Source organism: Calypte anna, chromosome 9, assembly GCF_003957555.1.
Source record: "Calypte anna isolate BGI_N300 chromosome 9, bCalAnn1_v1.p, whole genome shotgun sequence".
NCBI lineage: Eukaryota > Metazoa > Chordata > Aves > Apodiformes > Trochilidae > Calypte > Calypte anna.
The window spans coordinates 19631359-19645967 of record NC_044255.1 but is presented as its reverse complement, the minus strand read 5'-3'; positions in this window follow the sequence as shown (position 1 = coordinate 19645967).

The following is a 14609-nucleotide window of genomic DNA, read 5'->3' as shown; positions in this document are numbered from 1 at the left end:
TATTAATTAAATATAGTTATATGTATATATAGTTATGCTAGTTAAATAAATAAAGAATGTCATTGGGTTTCAGAGTGGTTCCAGTGGCAAGAAGCATACTGTACAGAGGGTTTGTCTTCACAAGGCAATCTGACCTTTATCAGAAAACAAAAAAGTTCTATCTGTTTTCCCAGAACATGGTAGAAAATAGCCAGAATTAAGTGAGTAAAATTAACAGTAATAAAGTTAGGGAAGCATGAAATTAAAATAAGTGATTGCAGTAATAAGGTGTAAAAGTTTTTCAGAAAAAAATAATGCTCTCTTGATTAGGTGAAAAACAATATTAGTGCTACTAATTAAAGGGGAATATATTTGTATTATCAATATGTCATCTGTGAAGTCTACATATACTGTTCTATTTGATTATCTCAAATTAATGAACTTAAAAGCTGCTAATCAGTTTGTCCTCATTTTAATGATAGGTAAGCATTACTAGCTTAGTTTTGAAAAAGAAGGAAATTGAAGCTGAAGCACTTGATGAGTGTTCAGAATCCATTAAAAAGGGGGTAAGTTTTAGGTGCTCAAAGTTGTCTGGCTCAACAAGAGGTGTCAAGGTTGATGTTCGCTGATACCTCAAGTAGCATTTAGGTACTTATGCAATTTTATAAAGTAACACAATGCAATGTACATGGGCAGCCTTTGAAACTGAAGCTCATCTCTCTGAGGGAAAGCTTACTTCTAGGGGCACAGGGAAATACTTATCCTTGCTTTTTGCACTTTTGCCCCCCAAATAGTCCTGGGCTCTGCACAAAGCTGTCACAAGGGAGTGGAATAGTGTATGAGTGAGGAGCAAGATGGGAGTTAGCAGGTTGCAGTAGTCCATAATTATTCTAAAAGCAAGGTTTGGATTTGAATCATCTCAGGATTGATATAGGCCACTAGAATTTTGCCCTAAGGCTGAACAGCAAAGCAGCAATTAAATAATGGTTGGTGTTATACAAGCACAATGATAGAACAGTCTTAGGTTTTTGGATACAGGCATAATCAACGTGATTTCACAAAAAAATATTTCTGAGTATCTGTTGAGATTAATTTTTCCAAAGATCATCATTAAAATGCACATGGAAATATCCCAATAAACTTAGAGAGAGGAGACATTCAAGAGAGTGTCATTTTACTGAACTGTTTTCATGAAAACAAGGTTTCTTGGTGAATTAGCAATCAAGTTCCCTTGAGATGCTCTCCTTTTACAGTTTTCCTTGTGGCTGGTTTGTTTGGTGTTAAACAGCTCTAACAGATCTGGAGAAGTTGAAAAGCTTGATAAGGTCAGAATAGTGAATGACTGCTGAAGACACATTCATGAAAAATGCATCTGGTTGTTTGAATGGATTTCTATTCTTCTTTTTTATCTCTGTGTTCGTGTTTCACATCGGATATAGAAATGTCAGCATATTTTTATTATTTTAATATTGAGCTTTGCGGAGCAGATCTTTATTGTTTTCTTGATTCATGCCCTTTTAATAACCTTTAAACATAGGTCTACTTCTTGCTGGCAGACCAGCTACTTTGTTGTGATGATTGGGAAAGGAATTATTGTAGGAAACACAGCGTGTTCGTTTCCTGTGTGTTAGCATCCAATTCACATCAGCTTTGTGGCACATTATATGGAACAGTGTGTTGTGATGGAACAGTTCCATGAGCTTGCATTGGGTCTATTTCATGTAACAAGCCTGTCCTCAGCCTGGTTTACAGGATTTTACATCCAGAGCCAGGCAGGTTCTACCATTATGTCCATGTTTTTAATGTGCGTAAGTTAATTAGAACTTGGCAAGTAGATTCAGTTGCTTTATGTGCTTGCTAAAAGGAAATAGTTGTTCTTCAAATCAGTGTGTTCTGGAAAAAGTATGAGATTCTGTCTCTGTAACCAAAATGGTTGTACCTGCTGCCCAGCAAAAGAATCTTGACTTTGTCCTGTGGCACAAAAAATGAGCGGTCTGCAGAGAGGTTGTTTCAGCTCTGGTGGCATTTTTCAGACATGCTTCAGGGCCCAGATGAGATGTTTCTTAGATACCCACTGCCATTGGTGAATGCCTCATTTTAAATAACACACTTGCTGAGTGACCTTTGAAGAAAATCACTAATTTCTTTGTTTAGAGTGCAGAGGGCATGGATCTGATAGAGCAGTTTCTGGTAAACGGAGTATATTACTTCTGTATCAGTGTCACACTGTCAGAAGATGGCACTTTGTTAAGATAATGTGACCTTTAGAATAATAATCTTTCAGTCCTTTATTCTATCTCTGCTACTCTGAATCTGTACTTTATTCCTAATACTTTCTGATGAAGTAGAAATAACACAAAATTGAAGTATTTGTGTTTCCCTTCAGCTATAGATAATGTTTTTTCTTTATAAATGGCACAGGTGTCATTTTGTCCATGAGAAACTTGTTAGCTGACTGGAAAATGTACATCTGTTTCAAAATGTAAATTGAGTTGGCGTTTACATATTTTATAAAGAAAGAAACTGATATAATGGTATCACCAGCAGGTCCAGGGAGGTGATTCTTCCCCTGTACTCAGCGCTGGTTAGGCCACACCTCGAGTACTGTGTCCAGTTCTGGGCCCCTCAGTTTAAGAAGGATGTAGAGGTCCTGGAACAGGTCCAAAGGAGGGCAACCAGGCTGGTGAAGGGACTCGAGCACAGGCCCTATGAGGAGAGGCTGAGAGAGCTGGGGCTGTTCAGCCCGAAGAAGAGGAGGCTCAGGGGAGACCTCATTGCTGTCTACAACTACCTGAAAGGAGGCTGTAGCGAGGTGGGAACTGGACTCTTTTCACAGACGACCTTCAACAAGACAAGAGGACACAGTCTTAAGTTGTGCCAGGGGAGGTTTAGGTTGGATATTAGAAAGAATTTCTTCACGGAGAGGGTGATTAGGCTATGGAATGGACTGCCCGGTGAGGTGGTGGATTCTCTGTCCCTGGAGACATTTAAAAAAAGACTGGATGTGGCACTTAGTGCCATGGTCTAGCAACTGCTCCGGTGGGTCAAGGGTTGGACTAGATGATCTCTGAGGTCCCTTCCAACCCGGCTAATTCTATGATTCTATGATTCTATGAACTGCTTTCCAATAGCTTTTACACAGATATAAATGGATGAAAGTTGCCCTGTAAGCTTTGTGCACAGTTGCTGGAAGAAGAGAAACTCACTGTGCTAGAGCAATAATTATTTAAAAGGGGAATATTATACCAGATCTTGGTTAGACATACAGATATATTTTATGTAACTGAACAATGCTGTCTGCTAGTATTTTTTTGCATTTAATTCTCAGCATATTTTTTTTTTATGTTTTTGAGGAGATGCCCCAGCTTAAAAATGTTCTTTCTCAATCAGAGTCCTCATTAAGCACTTGCTGAGTCAGGTTCAGTTTGCTCTCTTTCCTGCCTTCTCTCTTGGAGCTGCTCCATTAAAAATGAGTCAGAGAATATGCTTTGAGTCCAGAAAACAGGCTCTGTGCTTCCGTAAATATGATTCAGTTTAAGAAATGAAGTTTGTTTGTTGTTCAGGGTTGTTATTTTAACTACCAAAAGATTTAGCTGAAAGCTTTCTCTCCTGCTGGGTTCTTAACCTGATAGCACTGCTGTTTTCAGGAGAAATTGCTCTTTCCTTTCATGCTATGAGGTTTATATTCATAGAAAAAGACTCTGCTACTTGCAATAGAAACCAGAGGTATTCTTGATTACTTTTCAACCTCACTGTCATGATACAAGTCCAAATGGAGTAGAAATATAGCAAAATGGAGCTCAGTACCTTCACTCATACATTATTTTTTCTTAATATTGAAATGCTCACATTTCACTGGACAGAAAAGCCATTTCCAAATAGAAACTGCCTGTTAAAAACCCCCGTGCTTATATGAATCACTGTAACAGTAATTCTTTCATGTATTTGTAACAAAGGCTGTAAATCTTAAATACTTACAGGTATTTTAAAGTAAGTATTTAAGGACTGTTCTGATTTATGACAGACTCGATATATAGAACCTCAGCATTGTTACTGAGCTTGGTTAACTGAGTAAAAAATTTATGCTGTGATTTGAAAAGCTTGATGTATATTAACATTTTTGAAACAAAGAGGAAAGAAAGAAACAAAACCAAGCATAACATTTCCTTTTGTGGATAAAATTTGGAATTTAAAACTGTTGCATGCAAGACCCATATGACTCTTGCATGACTAAGAAGAAACAGGATGTTACTGGCAACATGTAGTAAAAGTTCTGAGACATTTATTTCTTAGGCCTCAAGTTTCAAATTATGAAAATAAACAAAAAGCTCAATCTTAAAGGGGTTACTTTTGATATGACTTTTTTATACTTGTTGCTTTTGATTTCTGAAATCAGAAACCTTGATTATTTTTTTTCCAAAGGAAGACATTTTATAATCCTGTTGGAATGAAAATCTGCATTTTTTCCCTAGTGTTTATATGTGAGTATTGGTAATGGCAGACTTACAGACTTCCCAAAATCTCCAATAAAAATCTAATAGCTGCACATGTTTCCTGCTGTGGATATATTGCAGGACCTTAAAATGGAAAAATAACAATAACTTCTTCTCATAAACCTTTTAATAATATTTTAAACGGATGCCAGACACATAAGTAGATGTGTCGAGTTTGTTAAAGCTAATACTTTAGCTCAGGGAACCCATTTGGCACTTCAAGTGAGTCTCCCAGATGGTAACAATATCATTAAAAATTAATTGTATAACCACTGGACCTGCCTTTAAAGACTTTTGAACTGCTGAGGCTTTCTAATTGTGTATTGTTGCTCTAGTTCACCAGTGAAGCGAATCCAATGACTTTTTGGGCTTGTGGCCTACTTCTGTTAATGCAAAGTACAATTTATTCATTTCATCAGATAGATTGTACAAATAATCTCCTAGTTGACACATTATGCCCTTCTGAATGTTTAACGTCTCGTCACTCAGCCAAAAACAGTCCGTAATAAATCAGAAGGGACACATTGATCAATGGGGCATCAGTTAAAATCCAATTAGAGTTTGGGGTTGCAGGCAACATTGGTGTCAAAAAGTGAGCCAGGCTCTCCTCTGTGCCTTGGCTGGGCTGGGGAAGGTGGCTTCTTAGGCTTTGTAGGGGCCTTAAGCATTTAAAGGGGCATTAAAAATGAAAAATAATAATAATAAATAAATAATAAAAAAAAAATAAAAAAGAGGGGTAAAGCCCCGAGTAAAAATATATGATTGTTTAAAATAAAATCATGGCTCCAAAGTGCAAAACAGTTTTTGAAGCCTTGGCAATGCTATTTCATTGTTTGTCTGTAGCATCCACTGGCTATGCTGGAATCTGCTACCTCATTTGTTCCATTATAAAGGTTTGGCCACCAGCCGGGGGTAAGGTGGCCTTGAGGCTGTGGCTGCAGCCAAGGCAGAAGGATGCAGTGAGCTCCTGTTGTTATCCTTGCTCAGACAATGGCTGAGACACCTGCCTCCTAATAGATATCTCCATCTTCCACATCTATCTTTATACTCATATAAACACAGACATCTACTTCATGGAGGTCTCTTGTACTTCATTTTTTCTGGAGGACAGAAGTGTGGGTTGTTTCTCTGCTGGCTTTCTGGTAGCAAGGGCTTCCCTTCCTCTCCCTTCCACTACTGCCCAGTTGCAGCAGCTGTAATTGTCAGAAAAATAATACTCTGGCATGAAATATTTAAACCTGACAGTCATTACTGCCATTTTTATGTTTGAGTGAGGTATTGCCACAAAAATAGTTAAACAGTAGTGTAGTTTTGCAACTAAATAGCAGTTAATAATTAGCATTTTTCCACATATAGCTGTAGAAAATGCATGCACATATATATGTATATATATATATATATGAATAATTTGTGTATAAAATACCAGCCATACCTAAAAATCCCTGAAACTAAACAACAGCAGTGATGCAGTAGGACATGCAGAGGCTCTGACTTCAAGTCTGTCTTTTTACAGCACTTTTTGTAGGCAAACTTAAAGGTAAGGTAAAGGTTCATTAAACAGCATTCAATTAAAAAACACCCTGATTGTCTTATATGGTAAATTCACCATTACACTGTCTGTCATATTTATTAAAATTTGAAATAATCTTCCTTTTCCAGTGACATAAATGCACAGAATAACATGGTATTTATATATGGTTTTCATTATAAGGTTTATTTATATGTATTTTTCTCAATTGTTGAGAAAAATTACCCAGTACAAAGTAGGAAAAAATAAATTCATGCTACAAAGACAAAGTGACACTCTAATCAGCTACACTGCTGTTTTCCTGCTTTGCATTCAAACAGAGGACGTGATCCCAACTTGGAACTGATTTGCTGTACAATTTGAGGAGAGGTTATCTTCTGTGCTTAGTAAATGTAACACTAAGTAAAAGTGTTTAGAATGACATTTTATAGTATTATAAAATCCAGAACTCAGCTTCCATAATTCGTTGCTATATTGGAGTTTGCTGCAAAATGGAGCTAATCAAAACTAATGAAATGAAAGTTTATGTTTTGAGCTGGTTAAATCATAAGACTAGGTTTTTTACTTCAAATTAGGCAGCTAATTATGGCATCTGTAGTCAGAGTTAAAATAACCCAGTAGATTCAACCAGTGATTTTTGCTTCTTTTATGTATGTCCATATGCATATGTAAATGACTAATTATGCTTTGTGACTCAGATGTAGTTGACCCTCCAAGCTATTTGACCTTTACATAAAGACAAAACACAGAGTTCTATGACAAAATTGAAGTATTATGTGTACACTTGTAATACTGTGGGCTAAACATATCACAGCCATTAATTCTACCCTGCACCCAGCTCCCTGGTTTTTTTTTCACATCTTATTATCTCACTGGAAGACACAGCATCCACCAGCAGTGGCAGGAATGGCCCAAATCTTACAGGGACACTTCACCAATTGCTCCATTTGCATTTACTTCATGACATTTACATTTATGTCTCAGAATGTAAAGGGTGATACATCTGTGGTGTAATTCTGAATTCCTTATCTTGAGACCCCTGTCACTGATTTAGCAGACTGCAAATCAAACCTTATGAGCTTTATCTCAGCATCGTTGACTTCTCTGGAGGTAGCAGTTCCATTTCTAAACCAGTGAAGTGACTATAATAGCGTTCAGGGGAGATCCTTCTTTCCTCCTTCAGCCTTGATTGACATTTGTGGTATGTTATGGATACCATCACAATCTTCTTTCTTTAGTTCACGTTTGTTTTTTTAAAAAATCGAATAATTTTCATTAAAGTCTCTCAGGTTTGTGTTTACCTCTGGTATCATGTCTGTATTGTGCTTCTCCACTTCCATGTGATTCTGTTCTTCTGCATAAAATGAAGACTTAATGAGGCTAATATTCCTTCATTGCTTTAACATTTTGGCATATCAATGTTCTGTGCTGATGCAAGAGCAGATGTTGTGCATACACCTTTCTGACCTCTTTGTACTTAAAAAACTAATGATAAATTTTCTTGTTTCATGTCATTTTATTGTCTTAGGGAGCAAGTAGTTTATCTTGCTATTTTTATTTTTTAATCCTAAATGTTGTGTTGGGAATAAAACTTGGTGTAGAACTCCTTATTTGCTGAATAGTTGGGAGATAATTAGCAATTCAACATAAAGCATTGCACTGCAATTAAAAGATCAGACTGGACATAGTTTATTCCTTCTATTATTTTTTATAAAAACATGTTCTAGGAGTTACGTAATTTAATTATCACTTGCTGTATCACCATCTGCTTACATGCTTTTGAAGCACTTCTAACCTCTTTGTGTGTGTACACTTCGTGACCTCAAGGAAGCAGCAAAAAAGCCATGAACGTACTCAGCAGATGGACTGAGCAACTCACGCCCTCCAAGCAGTCAGTCTCATTGTTGTGGGTCTAATTAAGCATACTTTTTCTAAATCTAATTATTTCATTTCAGAATATAGTTGGGAGGTGTTTATAGTTGTAATAGTAAAATACTTTTTCCGTCATGAAGACCTACTCAAGATATGTCTGAATCTAAACATTATATATTGTCTTAGTGAGGTCATGTGCTATTGTCTTTAAGTAGTTGTATCTTAAGTAAAAAAGTATCTCAAGTCAATTCTTGCATTGCAGTGTGCAATAGGTAAATCTAAAAAACAAAGAAATAGATGTGGGTGCTCTTAGCAAAAAGTGGAATTTTGATTTTAATGTTTAAAGCTACAGGTGTGGGGGGTTTTTTGAACATTATGGTTTCTCAATCAATATATTCAGTTCAGTTGAAAAAAAGGTAGAATGTTCAGAAGCATAAAGTTTGAGCATGTTGACTGACAAAAGAAAAATAATTATATTTTCAGTTTAGGAAAGAAAATACAGATAAGAAATCTGCATGGAAGAGGGAAGATAAAATCCGGGTCAATTAAAATACTAGAAAAGCATCCTCCCAGCCTTAGTAAGTAAGGGTAGGGGTCATTTGAGTGTGTATGTTTGTAGATAACAGGTCATGAAGAACTTTGAATGATCCATTGATTCCAGGTCTGATCCTGAATGAATTATGGTTTATTGGGGTGTTGCTGTAATACTGTCAGCACTACCAGGGAACTGGATCCCAGCTAATGGAATGAGCTGGGACTGCTCACTGCTTACAAAATTAAGAGCTTGTTGCCAGCAGTCTGGCTTTATTGTTGTATTGCCTCTCATCTCAGTCCAGCTTTGGTCTGTATCTTTTATTAAACTAGTTAAAGTAAACAGTAGAGAAGTTGTGGTGATCATTGCCTTGTTAGTTTAAAAAAATAAAAGAAACCAACCAGAAAACAACCATAATTATTAGATAACAATACAAGTTGCAATGTGTGATGGACAGGTATTGCTGGGTCAGTTCTGTTGGTTGGATTTAGTGTGTAGTTTGGAGAAACTGACCAAACTAATGTCTTTTAATACTTCCAAGAGTTAAGGAGCCTCAGCAGGCAACAGGAGTTCATTATGTGTTGAAAAGAAGTGATCCTTTCAAACACATATGGGCTAGAAAATTCATGGGGTGATGTACAGTTATTAATAATCTTAGACCTTAGTCAAAACTTGCAAATCATAATGAGTTCATTAAATCAGAGCTCATTCTGGTTTTATTGAGCTGTGTGAGGTTGCAATAGGGCTATAAGAAGTTTCTGCTCACTACCAATGTAACTTTTCCAATTCCTGAAGCATTTTGCAGTCATTTTGATCTTGATAAAACAGATCCAAACTGTCTTCAGAGGCATTTAGGTTCCTTTTCTCACTGCTCTATTCAAAATTTCTGAAGTCAATATCCTCTCTGCATTTCATATCCTATTTATTTATTTTTGTGATTCTCATTAGCTGAGTAAGATTGCAGTCCTCCTTTGCTCTTTACTGAGAGATCACTGTGCAGGACAAAACCCATTCTAACTTGGATGCTTAATGCTGAACATGCATACTCATAAGCATCTACTCAAAAGTGCTCAAAATATTTTCCATTGCCTACACACAGAGTTCCTAATACAGTGACTACAACTGCTAGGAGTTGTTGATAATCTACATCTCTAATGAGAAAGTCATAACTTCAATGATAAGTACTTCAATGGTACATGAAAGAGCTTCAGAGCAGACCTCAATGCCTTTTATCCCAGTTTTGTTTTTGAGATCACCCAGCAGCTTGGGTGATCACAACCAGCCTGGATATAAAATCCAGTTCTTTGTAGTAGTTTGCACAAGGTAGCAAAATATGTGGGTGTTTAGCCAACCGTCTTCTGAAGTGTTGCATCCACCTGTTTTGACATTAACCTGTAAAAATAAATTTTATATGTAGCCCAAATACTTGTGTTTGTCAGTCCGGTGTTACAATGGCAATAATTAAATGTTTATTTTCATGTCCCAGATGGGAACTGTGGTAGATAATTGTATTCACTGCAATTATTTTGGACTAAGTTTAGCAGTGGAGGATACAAATCCAGTGTGGTTTTGTAATGGTACACAGTAGGTCACTGGTTTAACTATAGCTTAATTATTTCCAGGATCTAGAAGTAAAAGGAAAATGGTGATGAGTTGCAGTTAACACATTACTTACATGATTATTGTCTTTCCATTCAATGTGAAAGGTTTTGGGCATGTCTTAATAATGGTTATATTTGGATTTTTTTTTTTTTTTTTTTTTTTTTGGCTATGAAAATGGATAATGGAACTGGTTACTTTTGGTCATGCATATTCAGACCATACCCTTTGTAACAAATAGCAGTGCAGCTAAAGCCTTCCTATCTGTATGAACCACTTTTGGTTTGACACCTTTTAAAAGAATGAAAAAATGAGGATTTAGGTAATGTAATGATTACACGTGAAATGGAATGTGATTGTTATGATTTTGTTGGTGTTATAACAAACCTAGTTGTTTCAGGCTGCATATTAGTAGTATAAATATTCTGTCATAAAGGAGTGTTTTGTGACTTAGTTTTATATTTTTATGGCATTTGCTTGACATTTTGTCTTAAAACAGTGTTACTTTTAATTATCATTGAAGATTATTTTTAACAGCATCCCTGTTCATAAATGAATTATTTAAAAGGTATGAGGTGTACTTTTAACTAGTTCACTGGGTTTTTAAATCCCTCTAATATGTACAGAAATGATAGGCAGACGTTTGCTATTGGAAAAAGAAATAATTCAAATGATCAGTCTTGATTTCTGTTAATGTACAAACTGTCTTCTAACATCATTCCTTGATTCATTGTAATTATAAATTTAGTCACTCTAAATTTTTCATGAGCTTGGGTGACTTTTCACTAGAGACTGATTGTGTTTCTTGATGTAAATCATGAAAAAAACTTTGCATTATGATGCTCAGTGGAAGACATTTCACTGTAACAAGCAGTAGAGATGAGGAAAACACTTTTTTTTTTTCAGTTGCATGGCCTTATCCTGTTCCTGGGGCAGCTCATGGGCATCTTTTTCTTCCCCCCCCCCCCCCCCCCCATATCAAAATTAGGTCATGTATAAATAAAGTTAAGTTGTTTTGTGAGGGAAATATTCCCACTAAAACCCCCTAAATTTAATAAAAATGCACATTTTTAGTGAGGAAATGTTTATTTTTAAGAGGGTAATTAACATGTAAAATATAGCAGGGAATGTTCAGTTTTGAATGACATTTCTGGGGAAACTGTGAAAAATTAGTTTCCAGTTTTTGAAGCTGAAGAAAACATGCATAAAGTTGGGGATCTGAATCCTTATTTCTATAGTTTTTGCTCATTTGGTGTTTCAGGAGGGAAAGAGAAGCAAGAGACACCAGGGACATACTATTACCAATCTACAAAATTTCCCAGAGACCCAGAGAGAGACAGTGGCAGCACCTGAATATTCATCAGTTATACATTTATTTATTTTATAAAGTATTGAGATAGAAAAGCAGGCAAGCAATGGGACTGTAATTCATTTCTGATAAAAAATATTTGTACAATGCTGAGAATGCTCATCTGGGAGTTTGCAGAATTTTCTAAGTGGTCACAGCACCAAACCTGCCTGAGTTCAAGAAGCATTTGGATGATGCTCTCAGGCACAAAGTGTGATCCTGAGGGTGCTAAGCACAAGGACAGGAGTTGGGTTTGATGATCCTGATGGGTCCCTTCCAACCTGGCAGATTCTGAGATTCTAGTAGTTCTAATAGAGTCCTTGTCAGACTCAGTTATGGATAATATTTTCAGGAATATTTTGAAATTGAATGCTATGAAAATCAGCTTATCAATTAGCTTCAATTTGTGGCTTGCTTTTTTGGTAACATTGGTTTCTTAATGGTTCCTAGCTCTACACAATTACTTGAGAAGTGGTGATTTTGATTAGAATTAGTTTGGGAATAAAGTCAATAAAAAGCTTTTCCATTTCCATGGAACTCAAATGTTTTAAAAACAAAGTTGCATGGAGTACTGAGCATTTCCATCTGTTTCTGTGACTATGATAACACAGCGTAAGCACACAGATAAAGCAATTAATTGAATTGCTGCCAGATGGAGTGTAAATCTGGATTGTTTTTATTCAGTAAGTTTAAGGTTTCATTTATTAGGACCTCTTAGAAATGAGAAGTTTGCTTGGTTAAGCAAAGATCTTGCTATCCTGTTAGGTCTTTGAAGAAGCTGGAATGTTCTCCATATCCAAACCTGCTGGGGACTGTGTTTTCCTCTTGCTCCACCTCAGCTGAAGTTACTGAAGGGTTTTTTAGAGATATAGGATAGCAGTACTAGGCATTGTAGAAGCATGCATGAGCAAATCTAAATTGACACAACACTTACATTTGCTAATTAATTCTCTGCTGTCTTACCTAAAGATGCTATGGAGAAGGATATTTTGCACCTGTTTTGGTGATGTGCAAATTGAGTCAAAGACTGCGACAAGTGTGAGCCCCAGAAATGAAATGCTTCATTTACCAGTGATTCAGGAATTCTGCAGCATTCATGTGCTTCAAGGGTTACAAGTCAAGCAGTTTTTAGCCAGCTGCTAATCTGCTAAGCTTGCTATATAGTGATGGTTGCTCACTATCCCAAGAGTTTCCAGCAAATGCTCATACACTCTGATTAACATGGTTCACATTCAAAGGGCGCTGGCCTGGGGACAACCACTTCTCATTAATGGAAATGAATTTTTCATGCTATGGCTGTTACATGTCTGTGTTAAGACTTCAGTTTCTTTTTCCATTTATGTCTTTTTTTCCTCTGTTTCTCGTGTTTTGTCTTGGGTTTCGTTAGCTTTGTTTGGGGTTCGGGTTTTTTTTTTTGTTTCTTTTTGCTTTTTTTTTTAACAATGAATTTTAAGGACTGGTTGTACCACAGGTTTGAGGGTGTTTTATTTTGCATAGTGGTGTTAGTTTTACTGAAAACCAGATGAATTGGTAAGAGGAAAAAAAGGAGATAGATGACATACATTTGTGTTCATATTGAACCCTTTAGCTCTGACTGAATGCTTGATGAGTTCAGCTTAGGGATGAGGCAGCTCAATCTGTTCTTGGCAGCAGTCCCGGTGTGATTGGGAGGAGGTGACCCCAGAGGTGTGCCTGACAGCCAACCTTTCTGTGCTTCTGTGGATTGTCAACTTTTCACTATGACTTTCCAGAATTAAGAGAATTAGTGTAATTGATTTATTGTCCCATCTTTTTAGAAAGCTGTAAAGTATTCTGTTGTGACATGGATACTGTTCTGTTGTGTAGCTGAAAGCAGGGAAAAGAGGGCTTAGTCTTTCAAAGCTGTTGCTTGTATTTTTGGATTAATTTTGCTTTTTAAAGGAGAGGGGAACTACTATTAGCCTCTATGGATAGTATGCTGAGTGACAAGTCATCCACAGCTGCTATTCTGTAGCCTTTGCTAATCAAGGGTTAAAGAGATTGTAATTTTCTGTAAAAAGAGATTGTAATTTTCTGATTAGTTGAAAAGTTCCCAACCATCACTATCTGTCTTCCACAACTCTGTGTACCTAAACATCAGTATGCAGCATCTTACAGGATTGTCAGCACACATTTAGCTGATGGGATAAAGCTGAATTAGCACAAACCATTAGTCCTTCTGTTCATGCACGATTCCCGATCTAAATGGAAAGTTCTAAAATACCTCTAAGCATCAGTTATATAGTTTATAGCCTACTTTAACTCAGTATACTAAGCTATATGTTTTTTGAATATGTCCTCTTTGTTCTTGTCATAATGCACACTTTGCTTATCTTCAATTGCTCTCTAAATCAAAAAGTACCACAGCATAAACAATTTAAGCTCTAATAGCTATACACAAACTCTGTCCTACTGTAAAAAAACAAGGTTTGTTAAAAGTTTTTCCTCTAAAGCAGCTGATCTGTTTATTTTAGATTGTGAATTATTTACCATGCTCATCTCCAAGGCTCCTTGATTTGCACTCAAGAAGTATTATGTTTACTTTTTTTAAAGAAATTATTGCTGTAACTTCATTAGTACAAACTAAGAGTATTAATAAGAACTGCCCAGAGTTCAGCCTAATAGCAGTCTATGAGAAATTCTGAATAAATAAAAGTTTAGCTGTCGGCTTCTAATTGTCAAAATCAACTCTACCAGGCTGAGGTGGACAGATGAGAACTGAAGGAGTCTTTGGGATGATGGACCTCTCTATTTAATGTCATACATCTTCATAACTCTCAGCAAGGCTGAGAGATTTCCCTAAGTGATGACTGGAAGTCCATCAAAGAGAGACTGAAGATAAATCCATTGGCTAAGCAGCTGTGCCTCTTCTCTCAGGGCTGTGGTCACATCTGGGTAGGACTTGGCTGAAAAAAAGAACCAGATTTATCTGCTTTTTGTGACGTAATTCCAGAAGGGCTAACATCAAAGTGTAAAATTCTCCTGGAAAGCTACTGAAAGTGCATCTATTACTGATACATAGGGCTTTACATATAGATTTACTTCATCACAGTTCTTAAACATGTTTGAAGAGCACGTGATACTCAAGTAATAAATAATTTTTTATATTTAAGATGCTTCCACATTGAACTCGATGCTGACTGATGAAAGAAAGGTTGTGCCAAGAGTGGCTGAACTGCCTAACAGATATCTTGGTATGCAGATGAAACAGCAGAAGGAAAGGATTCTTCCTTTGATTTT